Source organism: Schistocerca piceifrons, chromosome X (genome assembly GCF_021461385.2).
Source record: "Schistocerca piceifrons isolate TAMUIC-IGC-003096 chromosome X, iqSchPice1.1, whole genome shotgun sequence".
In the NCBI taxonomy this organism is placed as follows: Eukaryota; Metazoa; Arthropoda; class Insecta; order Orthoptera; family Acrididae; genus Schistocerca; species Schistocerca piceifrons.
In genome coordinates this window covers 196,989,336-197,009,417 of record NC_060149.1, presented here as the reverse complement: position 1 = coordinate 197,009,417, position 20,082 = coordinate 196,989,336, and the positions used below count along the sequence as shown (strand labels likewise).

The 20,082-nt window shown below is 44.2% G+C and overlaps 1 protein-coding gene and 1 non-coding gene across 2 annotated transcripts in view; both read right to left on the bottom strand.

Annotated features, from left to right (window-relative positions):
* The window catches only part of LOC124721565, a 640,226-nt gene that overhangs the window by 414,746 nt on the left and 205,398 nt on the right, over positions 1 to 20,082 (bottom strand). The window lies entirely within an intron of this gene.
* Trnat-ugu lies at positions 3,877 to 3,950 on the bottom strand. The gene has a single exon. It is a non-coding gene; the product is annotated as a tRNA-Thr (tRNA).

Below are 20,082 nucleotides of genomic sequence, written 5' to 3'. Positions count from 1 at the left end.
GAAATGCAGTTGAGTATGGGGGCGCTGGTTACAGAGCTAAGTTCCGTAAAAACAGAGCTATGTTCAGTGGCTACAAAACCTGAGAGTGTAGAGACAAGGGTATAAGAATGTGGAAAGTCTGAGGTGGACAAAATTAGATCTCATATAGAAGGTGTAGGAAAGCAGCCTACTCACGCCGTATAAAATTCACATCAGTCTTCCCATTGTGTGCTAGCTTAGTCCGCTGTAACTAGCTCTGACGTCATAAATGTTGCGCAATACTTTAAAAATCAAGTAAATAACCTGCAACGTTTCTAGCATGTCAGGAGTAATACTAAATCAATATGTGTTGAATGTCAGTTCAATAACTTTAACCATTTTCGAAATTTGGACGTTTTTCTGTAAAAATCATTGGCGCAACAGAAAAGAGCTAGAAACTTAAAAATTTGTATTTATATTCCTTTTGCATAATAATTTAGTAGAAACAGTATTCTGGATCTCACAAATTAAAATTTTAGTTGAAATGAATGATTTTCTGGTTTTTGTCCAAAAAAATTAAGGAAGCAAGATAGTTTAAGTAGCGAATAAATAAGGGTAGGATGTTTAAGTTTACGTAGAAGGGAGATCCGCCATAATCATAAAGATGTGAGAAGTTTCACCTGAATAACTATAAAACTATAGCGATAGCGTATCTCCAAAGGGCAAGTTCAGAGCTCGTCTACTGCGTGTACTGTAATTAAATTAATTCGCTCGCCCAAAATATTTGACTTAGCTACGTCAGACTTTTATTATGATTACTTACCTGTGTGCTGATTGCACATTTAAATTGAGAGCTTCATAGACCATCAGCAAAGGAAGCGATGATTTATTCAATAACTTAAAGTGGTGCATTACTTGCCTAGCGGCTAGTCGGGAGAACGGAATTGATCAGGCGTTCCCTTAGCCGTCCGCACCGCGGCTTTATACAGGGCTATTACAAATGATTGAAGCGATTTCATAAATTCACTGTAGCTCCATTCATTGCCATATGGTCACGACACACCACAGATACGTAGAAAAACTCATAAAGTTTTGTTCGGCTGAAGCCGCACTTCCGGTTTCTGCCGCCAGAGCGCTCGAGAGCGCAGTGAGACAAAATGGCGACAGGAGCCGAGAAAGCGTATGTCGTGCTTGAAATGCACTCACATCAGTCAGTCATAACAGTGCAACGACACTTCAGGACGAAGTTCAACAAAGATCCACCAACTGCTAACTCCATTCGGCGATGGTATGTGCAGTTTAAAGAGTCTGGATGCCTCTGTAAGGGGAAATCAAAGGGGCGGCCTGCAGTGAGCGAAGAAACGGTTGAACGCGTGCGGGCAAGTTTCACGCGTAGCCCGCGGAAGTCGACGAATAAAGCAAGCAGGGAGCTAAACGTACCACAGCCGACGGTTTGGAAAATCTTACGGAAAAGGCTAAAGCAGAAGCCTTACCGTTTACAATTGCTACAAGCCCTGACACCCGATGACAAAGTCAAACGCTTTGAATTTTCGGCGCGGTTGCAACAGCTCATGGAAGAGGATGCGTTCAGTGCGAAACTTGTTTTCAGTGATGAAGCAACATTTTTTCTTAATGGTGAAGTGAACAGACACAATGTGCGAATCTGGGCAGTAGAGAATCCTCACACATTCGTGCAGCAAATTCGCAATTCACCAAAAGTTAACGTGTTTTGTGCAATCTCACGGTTTAAAGTTTACGGCCCCTTTTTCTTCTGCGAAAAAAACGTTACAGCACACGTGTATCTGGACATGCTGGAAAATTGGCTCATGCCACAACTGGAGACCGACAGCGCTGACTTCATCTTTCAACAGGATGGTGCTCCACCGCACTTTCATCATGATGTTCGGCATTTCTTAAACAGGAGATTGGAAAACCGATGGATCGGTCGTGGTGGAGATCACTATCAGCAATTCACGTCATGGCCTCCACGCTCTCCCGACTTAATCCCATGCGATTTCTTTCTGTGGGGTTTTGTGAAAGATTCAGTGTTTAAACCTCCTCTACCAAGAAACGTGCCAGAACTGCGAGCTCGCATCAACGATGCTTTCGAACTCATTGATGGGGACATGCTGCGCCGAGTGTGGGAGGAACTTGATTATCAGCTTGATGTCTGCCGAATCACTAAAGGGGCACATATCGAACATTTGTGAATGCCTAAAAAAACTTTTTGAGTTTTTGTATGTGTGTGCAAAGCATTGTGAAAATATCTCAAATAATAAAGTTATTGTAGAGATGTGACATCGCTTCAATCATTTGTAATAACCCTGTATATAAGAACGCTGCGCGAGAGAAAAAGGCCCCAGTTCTCAAATAATAAAGTTATTGTAGAGATGTGACATCGCTTCAATCATTTGTAATAACCCTGTATATAAGAACGCTGCGCGAGAGAAAAAGGCCCCAGTTCTCTCCAGACGCTGAATAGCACACCACCTGTGCCGGGAGTCGCGTCGCGTCGGTATCATTGCTATAAACAGCCTCGGATGCCGTAATAAGTTACTCGGGATACGCATAACCATGAAATCGTTTTCGAGTGAAGTGTTAATTCTGGGATGACTTTAATGATGTATCTTCAGTTTGCGTATGTCGTATTTTCACGTGCCACCGCGGGACAGACATTCTACCATTATTTAGCGTGGCGTTTGATGAGCATTATCATCAAATTATGGCGAGCATTCACTTAAACATTTAATTTGAACAGTTATAGTTGCATCAGTGCATTAGACTCTGAACTGCTCTGGTAGTTGGATTGTGTGGATTCTTTTTGGTCTGTGACTTTCAGAATATAGTGAACATTTTAGAGAGAATCGTTTTTGATTATGAATCCCAGACAATCTCCTAATTCCTCAGAGCTATAAGCTGTAGGTATAAATGTATTTCTCAGATGAAGTGGGCACTAGGAATTCTAATTACAGGCTTCACGTTTTGCTAGTCACTTTCTGGTTGCCAATATTGTAGTTAGAGAACCAGTGTTGAGAACGGCAAACCACAGCAATAAATAAATAATAGGAACATTTTTATAACAATAATTCCACCCTCCATACCACATATGGTGTTAATCGGCCGGGAAATGCATCTTTTCTACATTACACTCTACATTTAAATAACAACATTAATTCCACCCGCCGCCCCACATATGGTGCATATCGGCCGGGAAAAACAAAACATTAAACATTTTATATTAACAATTATTCCACCCGCCGCCCCACAAAGGGATGGTTGATTCAGAGCTTTAAGTTACAAGGCCACACGTGGGAGGTTGGCCTGGTTAACAACAGAGTCGGTACAGTAGAAAAAGATTTAGGCGACAAGCTGGAAAAGATACAGGATGAGCTGAAAGGTCATGTTAAAAATCGTATGCTGAAGCAAAGTACGCTTGAGGAAGTGACCACTAAATCGGTTAACAATTTATCAGATAGAGTAGTAGAATGTAAAATGGAGGTGCTTGAAAATAGAGAACATTTTGAATTGGGGTTAAATAAAGAACCTGTCCAGCGTGAACAGCAGATTAAAGATGTACGGGCAGAATTAAATTCTTTAGCAGCAAATCAGGCTACTACTGTGATAGGTGTCCCGTGCGTTAATTCAGGAACGACAAAGTGTTTTGCAAATGATGGAAAAAACCATCTAGTTGATTTTATTGCCACATGTAAGCATGGTTTTGTGAGAGGAATGTCGGTAGAGGCAAAAATTAAGTTCGTTAAATGAGATCTTGAGTGTAATGCACAGCCATGGGCAAATTTAATGAGTGCTTTATTTACTACCTATGAAGTGTCTGGGAGTTAAATGATAATGAAATCGAAACCCTTAGCTGCCGACAGGTGTTGTTGATATACATCAATGTGCACAGCTGAAAATGTGTGTCCCGACCGGGACTCGAACCCGGGATCTCCTGCTTACATGGCAGACGTTCGATCCATCTGAACCACCGAGACATAGGGGATAGTGCGACTGTAGGGACTTATCCCTTTCACGCTTCCCGTGAGACCCACATTCCCAACTGTCCACAATCTACATTCGTAGTGTTCCTAATAGATATTTGCCCATTCACTCATTACTCGCGCCAGACTAAGCTGACGTGTCCCGTAAGAGTTCGGGAAACGCGTGCGCATTCGCACAGAATAAGGTCAATGGCAGTGTAGCCTTTAACTATATGAAGATGGTATCTGTTGCCGAAAGAACAGACACAATTGATGACCGTGCAGCTTCTCTACAATGAAATGATAATGAAATCGAAACCCTTAGCTGCTGACAGGTGTTGTTGATATACATCAGTGGAAACAGCTGAAAATGTGTGTCCCGACCGGGACTCGAACGCGGGATCTCCTGTTTACATGGCAAACGCTATATCCAGCTGAGCCACCGAGGGCACAGAGGATAGTGCGGCTGCAGGGACTTATCCCTTGCACGCTTCCCGTGAGACCTACTTTCCCAACTGTCCACAACGTACATTCATAGTGTTCGTAATAGATATTTGCCCATTCACTCATTACTCGCGCCAGACTAAGCTGACGTGTCCCGTAAGAGTTCGGGAAACGCGTGCGCATTCGCACAGAAGAAGGTCAATGGTCGGGTAGCCTTTAACTATATGAAGATGGTATCTGTTTCCGAAAGAACCGGTCGGGACACACATTTTCAGCTGTCCCCATTGGTGTATATCAACAACACCTGTCAGCAGCTAAGGGTTTCGATTTCATTATCATTTTGTTGTAGAGAAGCTGCACGGTCATCAATGGTATCTGTTCTTTCGGGAACAGATACCATCTTCATATGTCTGAGAGTTGTTTCTTGAACAAATTCTGGAGTAAATAAAACAATTGCGACTTCAGAATGAGTTCCTAAACGGTCCAAGTTTCAGACTCGGGAGTGGGTTGAAGCACGATTTCTGAGTACGTGAACTGGCTAAATTGATGCTGGGAGTGTTGACGGAAATTACGACGCTCAAGAGAGGACTATCGGAATTTTTACAACGGGATCTTGTCCACAGCCCGACAAGTTCATTGGCGAGTTTTTAGACAGAGACTTGAATAGGCGTTAAAATTCAAGCCACATGATGAGAACAGTAGATTAGGGAAATGGGTACCAGAATGGGAATCATAATGATCATAAAAGAAGTAATTATCACCATAATAATAACTTTCAAATGGGAATTCACGCAACGGAAATAAAGACAGGGAACGTAGATTTGAGGCGCAGGGTCCTCACGAAAAGCATCGCCAGAATACGAGGTCGGGAAATTAGTGATCCCCGCATCTCAAGTCCGGAGATGGCGAAATAAACCGGCGCTGAAAAGAATATGTTATTTAAAAAAGTCTGTAGGTTTCCAAAATTCGGTAAATAAACCTCAAATGTTGGAGATGGATGTTATAAGAAATAAAAATAAACTGGGGAATAATTCTAAACAGTGCAACCATAAAGAGGGCGCAAGGAGTATTGCTAAACGTATAAAGAAGTTTGATAGTGATATGTGGCTGAGAAATTTATTTTGTGAAAGGTAAGGAAATGATGGGATGAATGTACGTTTGGAGCAGAATTCTGTTATCTGAAGAGAGGCTGAGGTGGATCTGAATTTGGTGGAGGTGGAACGTATGACGAATTCTGATGAGACACTAGTCCGTAGCAACAATTATAGTAATGTGGGTGAAAGTAATGTACATAATTTTGCATGTCAGGAGGTAGATGAATCAATCTGTGAAGGTGGCGAAGCTGTAGTCTTGTCAGAAAGAATAAATTCTGTGATGTATCGTCGGAAGTATGTGAAGGTACTTGTGAAGGCGGCGCGGCAATAGTCTCGTCAGCTGGTGATGAACTGTATCGGCTGAAGTTAGTGATTTATTGTTAAAGGGTGATGTTTTATGTGCTGAAGCTGCGAACGTTGAAGATACTGGTTTGGATCCCTCGGAGGAATGAATTTGTGTATTTATTTCTGTTGATGGAGTGATTGGTTGGTTGATCTGGGGGGGGGGGGGGTGGAGAGGGGGGAGGGCACAAAACAGTGAGGTCATTGGTCCCATCGGAGTAGGGAAGGATGAGGAAGAAAATCGGCCGTGTCCTTTCAAAGGAACCATCCCGGCATTTGCCTGAAGCGATTTAGGGAAATCATGGGAAACCTAAATCAGGATGGCCGGACGCGGGTTTAAACCGTCGTCCTCCCGAATGCGAGTCCACTGTGCTAACCACTGCGCGACTTCACTCGGTGTTGATGGAGTGAACCGATGGCTCTTGCTGAAAGCGTGAATGAAGAGTGGATGTGAAAGGATGAATGTGAAAGTAATGTGTTAGATGGTAGATCAGAATCCAAAGTGATGGATAAATCTGAGAGTAGAGAAAATGTGACGGAGACACACTGCTATCCAAGTTGGCGGAACTCGAGTGTTTTGTGGATTCTCGTAACATGGAGCGATGCAGTAACGGCAATTTATATGGTGTATCGGCAGAGGTTGACGGAGTTATTGGTGGTGATTTCTATAATAAATCTACGGATATAGTGGATGTATTAAGTAATGAAGAGTGTGGGTTATCGGCGGATGTTAATGGAGTTAATTGTGATAAAGTTTGTTGTGAATCGGCGGAGATAGGTAAGGTTTTGTTTAAGGGACACGAAGTTTTAACATGTGTGGTTAATTTTGTGAACGTTCCAGCTACTGATGTCGTTACTTCAGACGGACGAAACAGAATATTTGATGCTTACGAATATGATGATACGAAAGATTTTGAGGGATTCAAAGCGTACTGTGATTTAGAAGTGGATCGGGAGAATGTAGAGGTGGATAATGGGAAAAGTATTTGTTTAGGAGATGATGTTAGTACTGAATGATATGGAATGGAAGAAAATGACAACTCTGTAAATGATTGGAAATAGTATGGGAAAATATTGACGTCTTTACTGATTCACTGGTGGACACGGGAGAAATATAAAGTAGCAAGAGGTCTTGAAGGGAGGAAAGACTAAACCGGGGCGAATGAAGCGTATAATGAAATGTTTGATGGTGATAATAAAATTGAGGGTTGGTCTGAAATTATAATGTGTACAATAAACTTGGAGGAGAAAGGAAGGGGCGATGAAACTGATCATTTGAGAGCTCATTGTTTAGAGAGCGGTGAAATTAAAAATATGCAGCCTGAAACTTCCAGGCACATTAAAACTGTGAGCCGGACCGAAACTCAAACTCGGGACCTTTGCCTTTCGCGGGCAAGTGCTCTGCCATTTGAGCTACCCAAGCACGACTCACGGCCCGTCCTCACAGCTTTACTTCTGCCAGTATCTCGTCTCCTACCTTCCAAACTTAACAGAAGCTCTCCTGCGAACCTTGCAGAACTAGCACTCCTGAAAGAAAGGATATTGTGGAGACATGGCTTAGACATAGCCTGGGGGATGTTTCCAGAATGAGAAACAGTTTTAATCTGCCAGGAAGTTTCATATCAGCACACACTCCGCTACAGAGTGAAAATCTCATTCTGGAAACATACTCCAGGCAATGGCTAAGCCATGTCTCCGCAATATCCTTTCTTTCAGGAGTGCTAGTTCTGCAAGGTTCGCAGGAGAGCTTCTGTTAAGTTTGGAAGGTTGGAGACGAGGTACTGGCAGAAGTAAAGCTGTGAGGACGGGCCGTTGAGTCATGCTTGGGTAGTTCAGATGGCAGAGCACTTGCCCGCGAAAGGCAAAGGTCCCCATCGTCGCGCAAGTCGCCGAAGTGGCGTCAAATCAAAAGACTTGCACCCGGCGAACGGTCTACCCGACGGGAGTCCCTAGTCACCTGACATTTACATTTTAGTTTCGTTCCTTGTACAAGGAAAGATGCGATCGCATAATGCAATGCTAGTGTTGCTTCTTAGAATACATGCAGTGTGTCAATGTTTTAAGGTGTCCTAAATGCATGAATGAATATTTTGAACAAACGTTCCATGTTTCCTGTGATTTTACGCACACGACTCGAATTGGTCACATAATGGCAGATTACATAAAATTACTCCGGCAGGACATGTACTGTCGGCTCAGTATTTTAAATTTTTATGACCTTTTTATTTTTAGTGGACCAAGTTAGTGGTAAATTTACATGGCATATGTACTGTCATTTCAGTATTTTAATGTTTTATATACTTTTTATTTTAATTTTTAGTGGACTGTGTTACTGGTTAATGTACATGTCGTGTGGTTCAAATGGTTCAAATGGCTCTGAGCACTATGGGACTCAACATCTTAGGTCATAAGACCCCTAGAACTTAGAACTACTTCAACCTAACTAACCTAAGGACATCACACACACCCATGCCCGAGGCAGGATTCGAACCTGCGACCGTAGCAGTCCCGCGGTTCCGGACTGCAGCGCCAGAACCGCTATACCACCGCGGCCGGCTGTCGTGTGGTCATATGGCGGCATATTAGGGTAATGTGAGTATAACTTTAATATACTTTATTATTTGATGACGTAGCTCATCGTTAATTTCAGCGCATTGTTTACGATACAGTACCTGTTATGTCTTACTCATCTGCGCAAGAGAAGCTGAATGTTTTCTATCAACTGACTATCCAAGAACATGGACATGGGTCACCTTATGAATAGGATGCTGCGACCTGTTAAGCAGGTGGCGTTAACATACAGCTGACATTTATTGCGTAAGACCAGTGTCCCTTTCTCATGAGCGACATGTACAAAAACGGCTCGAAGCACTATGGGACTTAACATGTGAGGTCAGTGGTCCCCTAGACTTAGAACTACTTAAACCTAACCAACCTAAGGACATCACATTGCCCGAGGCAGGATTCGAACCTGCTACCGTAGCAGCAGCGCGGTTCCGGACTGAAGAGCCTAGAACCGCTCGGCCACAGCGGCCGCCGGCCGGAGTGGCCGAGCGGTTCTAGGCGCTACAGTCTGGACCCGCGTGACCGCTACGGTAGCAGGTTCGAATCCTGCCTCGGGCATGGATGTGTGTGATGTCCTTAGGTTAGTTAGGTTTAAGTAGTTCTAAGTTCTAGGGGACTGATGACCTCAGAAGTTAAGTCCCATAGTACTCAGAGCCATTTGAACCATTTTTTGAGTAAAATGCGTTTAAAGTTTGACAAAAAATGGTTCAAATGGCTCTGAGCACTATGGGACTTAACTTCTGTGGTCATCAGTCCCCTAGAACTTAGAACTACTTAAACCGAACTAACCTAAGGACATCACACACATCCATGCCCGAGGCAGGATTCGAATCTGCGACCGTAGCAGTCTCGCGGTTCCGGACTGCGTGCCTAGAACCACTAGACCACCGCGGCCGGCAAAGTTTGACACGTATTTATCATATAAAAAAGGGACAAAGCTTGAAACTCACGGGATATCACGATGCCTGGTCCTTAATAACTACTGCCCCAGCTAGTGGATGGCCGCTTTGTGCTACTTTGACCTGAAGAGCCCTCATTTTCGTCCTCAGAGCACTTTTCATCGCTGAACGCATCGCGTTGGCGTCTCTGTCTTCAAGTAATCGGCGCATTTTATCGTCGATTTTGATCTGAAGGCATCTGCTACATGCTTAATGCGGTATGGCCTACATCGAATAGACATACGGCCAAATTTGAAGCAATGTTGAGAATTTCGCTTCAGCTGGATGCTATTTTTGGAGCGTATCTCCAAATGAGACTATTGAAAATTTCATTCACGTTTTGAGTAAAACCACCCTAAAAACGGTCCAGCAAATCAGGTTTACTCAAATCTATATAAAGAGGTGTGATGGCATCGACAAAGACTTGCGGTAACCGGTTCTCTAACGCCGAGGCATGCAGTGCACGCTCAGCTTCAACTCTCACAGAACTGTTAGTTTTTGGATTTCCCGCATGAAATTTTGGGGACTAGTTCTTCAATTGATGTACATTATAATACGGTAACAAAAAAGAATTTCAGTTTCTTTTCGACTGTCACCCTGCCATTTCCCCTTAATACATCGATATCGCAGCGAGCAGCAGGACTAATCCTCTCGTTTTGATAAAACATTATTACGAGTAACGTCCTGCTCACTTTGTCCAGACCTGTCTGCAACTGTAATGCACACTGACGCTAGAGGCAGAGACTGGATGTCTGGCCACGCCCATTCACTCTGTCAGTGGACAGGTGTTCGTTCTTTCAGCGGGGTCCAAGCAAGCACTCCAATGTTAAGGGAAATTGCGTTCAGGGATGGAAAGAATTCCAATGTCCACTGCAATGTGTCTGCAAGTCGGCCTTATCCAATACAGGGTGTTACAAAAAGGTACGGCCAAACTTTCAGGAAACATTCCTCACACACAAATAAAGAAAAGATGTTATGTGGACATGTGTCCGGAAACGCTTAATTTCCGTGTTAGAGCTCATTTTAGTTTCGTCAGTATGTACTGTACTTCCTCGATTCACCGCCATGATTTCATACGGGATACTCCAGCTGTGCTGCTAGAACATGTGCCTTTACAATTACGACTCAACATGTGGTTCATGCACGATGGAGCTCCTGCACATTTCAGTCGAAGTGTTCGTACGCTTCTCAACAACAGATTCGGTGGCCGATGGATTGGTAGAGGCGGACCAATTCCATGGCCTCCATGCACTCCTGACCTCAACCCTCTTGACTTTCATTCATGGGGGCATTAGAAAGCTCTTGTCTACGCAACCCCGGTACCAAATGTAGAGACTCTTCGTGCTCGTATTGTGGACGGCTGTGATACAATAAGCGCCATTCTCCAGGGCTGCATCAGGGACTCCAAGAGACGGAGTGTGGATGCATGTATCCTCGCTAACGGAGGACATTTTGAACATTTCCTGTAACAAAGTGTTTGAAGTCACGCTGGTACGTTCTGTTGCTGTGTGTTTCCATTCCATGATTAATGTGATTTGAAGAGAAATAATAAAATGAGCTCTAACATGGAAAGTAAGCGTTTCCGGACACATGTCCACATAACATATTTTCTTTCTTTGTGTGTGAGGAATGTTTCCTGAAAGTTTGGCCGTACCTATTTGTAACACCCTGTATATGGGGGTGGCCCTGCCTGTGGCAATCGCAGGTGCAGGATGCAGCAGTCAAAGTTGTAACTAGTGTCAGCATCGATGACACCTGTCGTTGAGGTCCTGAAGCCATCCTCAGTTCCTACTGGTGAAGACTGCTGGTCTCGCTCGCAGGGTGCAAGCAGAGCTCATAACTTGCAGCAATCTACCCACAGTCGATAGGGGTCTTTGGTTTTGAACCGACTGGAGGGCCTCATCCAGAGACTCTAACGATTCTGTGACGGTCGAGGTTGCAGATTTCTAGATCTGCGTTACGGACTGAAGAATTCTAGGACGCTCCTTGATGGGTTAGGGGTGCACTACGCAAAGGAAGCATATACTCGTGTAGCAGAGCATTTGTGAACTGGACATGGAGGTTTTTTAAGGCTAGATGGTAGTTTGAGGGCCTCTGCTGAACGCTCGCCCGTCAATACGCAGATAGCGAAATGCGATCGCGTACGAAGTAGAGTATCTTCGACTGTCAAAATTTTAACAGGAACTTGTCAAAGTATTCGTAATAAAGCTCCTGAACTTACTGCCCTCCAAGATAGTTGTCACACTCCAATAATTCCTGGAACCGAAAACTGACTGGAATCTGAAGTAGAAAGCTCCGAAATACACACATCAAAAAACGTTTTGCATCACTTCAGTCCCGAGAGTTTCGGAACCTGTACAGAAAATTGGAAGAGAGATCAACATAAACATCATTTTCGCCCTTTTTATTGCTCATGAAAACCACACATTGCATGTTGTACCACCATACAGTGAGACCTTCAGAGGTGGTGGTCCAGATTAATGTACACACCGGTACCTCTAATACCCACTAGCAAGTCCTCTTGCATTGATGCATTCCTGTATTCGTCGTGGCATACAATCCACAAGTTCATCAAGGCACTGTTGGTCCACATTGTCCCACTCCTCAACGGCAATGCGGCGTAGATCCCTCAGAGTGGTTGGTGGGTCACGTCGTCCATAAACAGCCCTTTTCAATCTATCCCAGGCATGTTAGATAGGGTTCATGTATGGAGAACATGCTGGCCACTCTAATCGAGTGATGTCGTTATCCTGAAGCAAGCCATTCACAAGATGTGCACGATGGAGGCGTGAATTGTCCATGAAGACGAATGCTTCGCCAATGCGCTGCCGATATGGATGCACTATCGGTCGGAGGATGGCATTCACGTATCGTACAGCCGTTACTGCGCCTTCCATGACCACCAGCGGCGTACGTCGACCCCACATAATGCCACCTCAAAACAGCAGGGAACCTCCACTCGCTGGACAGTGTGTCTAAGGCGTTCAGCATGACCGGGTTGCCTCCAAACACGTCTCCGACGATTGTCTGGTTGAAGTCACATGCGACACTCATCGGTGAAGAGAACGTGATGCCAATCCTGAGCGGTCCATTCGGCATGTTCTTATGCCCATCTGTACTGCGCTGCATGACGTTGTGGTTGCAAAGATGGACCTCGCCATGGACGTCGGGAGTGAATTTGCGCATCATGTAGCCTACTGCGCACAGTTTGAGTCTTAACACGATGTCCTGCGGCTGCACGAAAAGCATTATTCAAGATGGTGGCGTTGGTGTCAGGGTTCCTCCGAACCATAATCCGTAGGTAGCGGTCATCAACTGCAGTAGTAGCCCTTGGGCGGCCTGAGCGAGGCATTTTCTCCGCCATGTGCAAACAACATCGCTTTGGTTCACTCCCAGACGCCTGGACATTTTCTGTGTTGAGAGTCCTCCCTGGCACAAAGTAACAATGTGGGCGCGATAGAGCTGCACTGTCGACAATCTAAGCATTGTTGAACTACAGACAACACGAGCCGTGTACCTTCTTCCTGGTGGAATGACTGGAAGTGGTCGGCTGTCGGACCACCTTCGTCTAATATGCGCTGCTCAAGCATGGTTGTTTACATCTTCGGGTGGGCTTAGTGATGTCTCTGAACAGTCAAAGAGATTGTGTCTGTGATACAATATCCACAGTCAACGTCTATTTTCAGGAGTTCTGGGAACCGTTATGATGCAAAACTTTTTTTGATGTGTGTATATAGCGAGGCTTGGAACGTATATCGAAAAGACAGGCTAGACGCACAGGAAGGGGGGGGGGGGGGAGGGGGAGGGGGAGGGAAGGTGTTAATTGCTATCGAACAAAACATTTTATCTATCGAGGTCGAAATTGGGTCTGACTGTGAAGTTATCTGTACACAAGTCTGCTACTGAAGTAATATATTGAATATTTTTGTTGGCCATATGAATCCGCGGTAAGAGTTGAGGAACCATTCAAGAGAAATCTACGCTCAGTAGCGCAAAAGTACACATATAATTCAGTATTAGTTTTTGGTGACTTTACTGTACCGAGTATAGACTGGGGCGTCGCTGGATTCATTGCAGGTGGTATGGAGAGACAGTCTTGCGAAGTACTTTTGTATATGTTTTCCGAAAACTACCTTGAACAACTAGTTAGACAACCCACAAGGAATGGAAATATTTAAGACCTTGTAGGTACAAACAGGCCTGACCTTATCGATAGTGTCAATATAGAGACAGGAACTAGTCATCATGATGTGATCATAGCGACGATGGTTGTTAAAGTTAATAAATACGACAAGAAGCCTAGGAGGGCTCCATTATGACGGACGTAGAGGAATTACGGGCAAAGTATAAATTGATTGTAAATTGCACTCTGGAGACGCATGTGCCAAAAAGTGCATTAAGGATTGAAAAAAACCCACCATGATTTAATAATCAGATTCCGAAAATGCCCTGGAAACTGACATTTTCGCACTCTCGGTTCAAAAGCGAATGCACAATTGTTGACAGGCAAAAGTTGGTAGAAATTCGTGCGTCCGTAAGAACATCAATGCGCGAAGCATGCTACTTCCACCGTCATACCTTAGCGAAAGATCTTGCTAAGAACTCGAGAAAATTCTGATCATTCGCAAAATCACTAAATAAATCAAAGACTTCTATCCAGTCACTAGTCGATCACTCTGGGCTGCTAATAGAAGACATCAAAAGGAACGCTGAAGTTTTAAATTTCATGTTGAAGAAATCATTCACGCTGGCCATACCATCGTTTGGCTGTCGTACAGCCTCCCTCATGGAGGACACAGAAACAGACATCGGTGGCGTACAGAGGTAACTGAAAGATTTGAAAACAAATAAGTCACCAGGTCCAGATGGAATCCCAAGTCGGTTTTACAGACTACTCTACGGCATTGGCTCCTTACTTAGCTTGCATTTGTTGCGAATCTCTCGCTCTGCGCAAGGTCCCAAGAGAATTGAAAAAAGCGCAGGTGACTCTTGTATATAAGAAAGATAAAAGAACGGATCAGCTAAATTATCGTCCAGTATCCTTAACATCGGTTTGCTGCAGAATTCTTGAACGCAATCGGAATTCTAATATAACATATGTCCTCGAGTTAGAAGAGCTTCTGTCCACAAGTCAGCACTGACTTAGAAAGCGTAGCTCGTGCGAAACTCGGCTTGTCATTAAATTCCATATCCCAGGATTTCCAGAAAGCGTTTAACACGATCCCTCACCCCATACTGCTGATAAACGTACGGTATGAGTGATTTGAAGACATTTTAAGTAACAGAACGCAGTACGTTGTCCTCGATGACTAGTTTTTATCAGAGACAAGGTTATGGTCAGAAGTTCCCCAGGGAAGTGTGATAGGACCGCTCTTATTCTGTATGTACATAAATGATCTGACGGACAGAGTGAGCAACAATTTACAGCTGTTTGCTGATGATGCTGTGGTGTACGGGAAGATGTCGTCGTTGAGTGACTGTAGGAGTATATAAGATGACTTAGACAGAATTTATAGTTGGTGTGATTAGTGGCAACTATCTCTAAATGCAGAAAATTGTATATGTAGGAAAAACAATTCTTTAACGTTCGAATACAGAATTAACAGGGTGCCACCTAACACAGTCATCTAGATTAAATATCTAGGCATGACTTTGCAAAGCGATATGAAATGGAATGAGCACATCAGATTGGTTGTAGGGAAAGCGAATTGTCTACTTCGTTTTATTGGGATAATTTTGGGGAACTGCTGTTCATCTATAAAGAAGGTGGCGTATATGTCGCTAGCGCGACCCATTCTTGAGTACTGTTCGAGTGTTTTGGATCCCAACCAGGCATTGAAACAATTCAGGGGCGTGGTGCTAGATTTGTCATAGGTAGGTTCGATCAGCGTTCAAGTACTACAGAGGTACTTCGTGAATTCGTATGGGAATACCTAGAAGGAAGATGACGCTCTTTCCGCGAGGTACTATTGCGGAAATTTAGCGAACCTGAATTTGAGGCCGATTGCAGAAAGATTCTACTGCCATCAACATACATTTCGGGTAACGACAACGAAGATAAGGGACGATAAATTAGGGTTCGTACGGAGGCTTTTAGACAGACGTTTCTGCCTTGCTCTATTTGCGAGTGGAACAGGGTAGGAAATGACTAGTAGCAGTACGTGGTACCCTCCACCATACACCCTAAGTGGCTTCTCGAGTATATAATGAATATTAATTTTTTCCGTTTAGCGGTGTACATTTATAAGCGAATGGGATCCATGTGATATGGACAGAGCAATACAGGTAGTGACGGAGGGTATGACTTTCGAAATTGCTGCAACCATTTATCGAATTCTAAGGAATACCTTGAAGAGGAGAATTAGGAAGAAAAATCTACGGGCTATTAACAACAAGAGCGCAGTTGGAGGGTTTCAGTCATTTTTACCTCGAAATAAGGAAAGGAAGATCATGATCCGCTGCTGTTGTTGAAGATATGATTTTTCAACGCAGCAATCAAGGATCTGCGATGCGCAGCATTTCAACTGTCCGAGAGAAATACTCTTCCTCATAATTTAATAAAGAGACAGGGCGCTCGGGGTAGCCGCGCGGTCTAGGGGTTTATTTCACGGTTCGCGCGGTTCCCCACCTTCGGAGGTTCGAGTCCTCCCTCGGGCATGAATGTGAGTGTTGTCCTTAGCGTAAGTTAGGTTAAGTTAGAGTAAGTAGTGTGTAAGCTTAGGGACCGATGACCTCAGCAATTTAGTCCCATAAGATCTTACCAAAAATTTCCAAATAAAGGGACCAAAATGCTCCTACAAGTGTGGACTACTGGTTTCCGGAAAAGATTTTCAGTATTTTGTGCCTTGTGGTGGCTTAATAGCCGAAAACTGGCCTGTGAAATAAATAATAAATACTGTAGAGTATAGCACCTGTGTCGTATCTGTCTTCATTCATAAGTGTAAAATATTCTGCCTAGAACCGACAGAACAACCAATCGATGGAGTTTTCGCAATATGTTACTTTTATTTACGTTCAGTGTCATGTCAGGGAATGCGCCATTCCATCAGTCCTCTGCAGGTCATTCTGCAAATTGATAGTGTCTTCTGGTGTTGCTGTATTCGTATGGACAAGCGCATCATCTGCGCACAGCCTTAGAGACCATCCGACGCTTACTACTAGATCATTTATATACATTGTAAACAGTAACCGTCCTTTCATACTTCCTTATGGTACTCTGGAAATTACCTTTCCATCTGTCGATTTGATTCCGTTTAGAGTGACGTTTGTGGAATCCATGTTGATTTTTATAGAGGAGATTTTCATTCTTCAAAAACTTCATAATGTATGAGCATAAAAAATGACCTGTAATTCTACAACAGATGGACGTCAGCGATACAGACCTATAATTATGTCCATCTGTCCTAGGAACCTCCTGAAAACGGGAATGACCTGTGCTTTTTTTCCCAATCTCTGTGTACCCTTCGTTGTTCCAGCAACCTACGATATATTTCTGCTAGAAGGGGAACAAGTTCTTTCGTCTAATCTTACAGGTATCTCATCTAGTCCTGATGCCTTTCCACTGCTAAGCGACTGTAGTTGTTATCCACAGAAAGTAACTGAGGATGACGTCAGAACCCAAGTGGCAAGCATCATTCTTGTCGACATGTGCCACTATTTGTTGCCGGGTTTGTTCTCGATAGCCGCCAGCAGAGCTGCCTCTACCACGTCTCGCACCGGACCCCGCCGACAGCCGGCCGCGGTGGTCTAGCTGTTCTAGGCGCTACAGTCTGGAACCGCGTGACCACTACGGTCGCAGGTTCGAATCCTGCCTCGGGCATGGATGTGTGTGATGTCCTTAGGTTGGTTAGGTTTAATTAGTTCTAAGTTCTAGGCGACTGATGACCTCAGAAGTTAAGTCGCATAGTGCTCAGAGCCATTTGAACCATTTTTTGAACCCATAGTGCTCAGAGCCATTTGAAACATTTGAACCCCGCCGACAAACATATTGAGTGCACTCTGACATTGTTGCTCACCCTGCATGTTATTTTCCTGAGAGGCTCCATTAGCCGCGTAGCGTTGGAGCTCCGAATCACTAGCATACCCATCCCTTGCACTCGTCTGGCCTGAGCAGGAAACTCCTACAGGAGAGGCATCCCGTGCTAGCTCAGAAGTATTGTCAACACGAAGTAGCTCCTCGTACTCATTGCCAAGGCGTAAGGAGCCAGCCGTGCGGCCTGTTACCTCTTTCGCCTGGTGCCCAGTGACCCACCACTGCCCTCTACTTACTCTCGAGTGACGTAAAACCGGCCAGACGTTGCGTATCAGAAGATGGAGCGACAACCTGGTCACCAGGGCATCGCAACGACATCGACGGTGTTGCAAGTCTCGACACTGGAGCCCTGATGTCGCCGCAGCTTTGAGCAGTAGACAGAAGACATTGTAGGCTCCAGCTATTTACGGACAGCAGCTAATTGTCCTTGTGTCCGTTCACAAAAAGCACAGTCCATACCTATATCGTACTGTGCGTGTGCGTAAAAAAAAAAAAAAAAACTGAGTAATATCTCAAGCAGTGAGGAGTAATTGCGGAAGCACAAACAGGCTCCCGCAAAAGAGAGAATTACCCGACTGTGGCGTTACTGAGGTTGGAATGTACGACAAGTATAAACGAGAAGAATAAACAGACACTAAAATCCGTTGTGGAGAGCTGTCACTACAGCCTAAGACTGCAAGATCCGCTAGCTCTCAAATCAAAAATAAATTTTTCGACTGAAAATATTTGTATCAACAGTTACTTTTTACTAGAAACTCCGCTAATACAAAGGTTGCTGCAGGAAATAAATACACTACGGCGATCGTCTCACACAGAGATGAATTAAAATTTACGCAAAAAGAACTTAAGAGCAAGTTAGTAAACGCTAGTCTACGCAGTAAAATAAACAGGTAAAATTCACTTTCTCTAGGAAGTACGTGCCAAATAGAAACTAAACTAAATTAGTGTGTATGACACACAGACTGATACGGCTACAGGCGTCCTCTGTGCTCCACGACTCCAGTTACACTCCAATGGCAAACGCAACAAGATGGTTGGTTTGGGGGAGTGGACCAAACAGCGAGGTCATCGGTCCCATCGGTTTAGGGAAGGAAGGGGGATGAAGTCGGTGGCGCCCTTCCGAAGGAACCATTCCGGCATTTGCCGGAAGCGATTTAGGGAAATCACGGAAAACCTATATCAGGATGACCAGACGCAGGTATGAACCGTCGTCCCCCCGAATGCGAGTCCAGTGTGCTAACCACTGCGCCACCTCGCCCGGTAGGCCCAACACGAATGGGGTTATTCACTGTAGAAAATTTTACCGTTAAGCTCCCGAGATCACAACGTGCCAGAAGAGACAGCAACATACTACTTCTCCTCGCAAACACCTCTCGAAATTAGCATGATGGTGAAATCAGTGAAATTATTACTCATCTGGGGAGTGGTGGGTGGGGGGGGGGGGGGAGGGGTGCTTACAGTCGTTCTTCCGGCGGACCATTTGTGAGTAGAAGAGAAAAGGGGGAAAAGAAATTGCTACTTTAAGCGCCATCCGCCACTCGTTAAGCTGGCTTACACAGATTAGCTGCAAATGAGCTAGTGAGGCCGCACCATCACACAAGGCATGGCATTAGTGACGTCCGCTAAGGAAGCGGTGAGCATGAAAGAACAGTGGATAATTAGCTGGAAACGAAAATGATTTATCATCATTCTGAGAAGACAGTATGAAATATTAGTATTTATGTACGAAAATAATTGATGACATCATGTATACATGTTAAATAAAGCTCCTTGCAGACGGAGAAATAAGTAAATTGGGAGTATAAAAATGTCTTTTCAATTGATAATCAAATTCTGTAGTCATAAGGAAATTTCTAGTGTACTCGAAGGAGAGAGAGCGTACTGCCGATCCTAACGCACGGCCGTAAAATGCGCAAAATCATTCGAGAGTTGCTGGGTTGGCAATGTAAATAAGCACGTTGGATTAACGTCAACCAACAGGACGACAAATAAAAGTGTAAGAATGACACGAGTTGAGATAGTCATAGTGAGTGTTATAAAACTGAAATGCAGGTTATAAGGACATAAATTTTGCGTCCAGTAAGTACTGGAACTTATCTACTGGACAAACTACTAGTTACTGCAGCTCCGAGTAAGTGCGCTGGCATGCGCGACAGCGACATCTCCCATCCGTCGTCAAAGTGGTGATGTGTAGCATCGTCACGTGACCGGTGCTCCGTCGGATTAGAAGCTGTGTTATGTTGGATATCCTCGGCTTGTTGACTACTACTGGTAGCATTTTCATACTGGCTTCTTCGGAATCCCAGAGCGGTACGTAAGTTGTACGCCATCCTGAAATGTCCAACACATAATACAACCGTGACAGTGCTTGCCACCTAAAATGTAAACAATATTCATACTGACAGGTACAGTGCCACCGTCCTTTTTCCTTAGACAACTTGTAAACAAGCCTATATTTTGTTCTACCCTGATTGGGAGACCTCACTGTCCGTGAGGCCATTTTCTAGGTTGGTCTTCGGCTGTGTGTCTGAGCAGGACTTTGAGGTTTTTATTCACTGAAGTTCTAACAATTATACCATAAAGGCCTGTACCGTCCCTGTCGAAAATCGTAATACCTGTGGGCACACCTTATTCCATTAGGCATAGTATAAATGCTGTATTTGACGTTCAAAAATGTAGGAGTAGGAAAACAGCTTTGATTTATATTACAAAATATGATGCCGAACCCATTT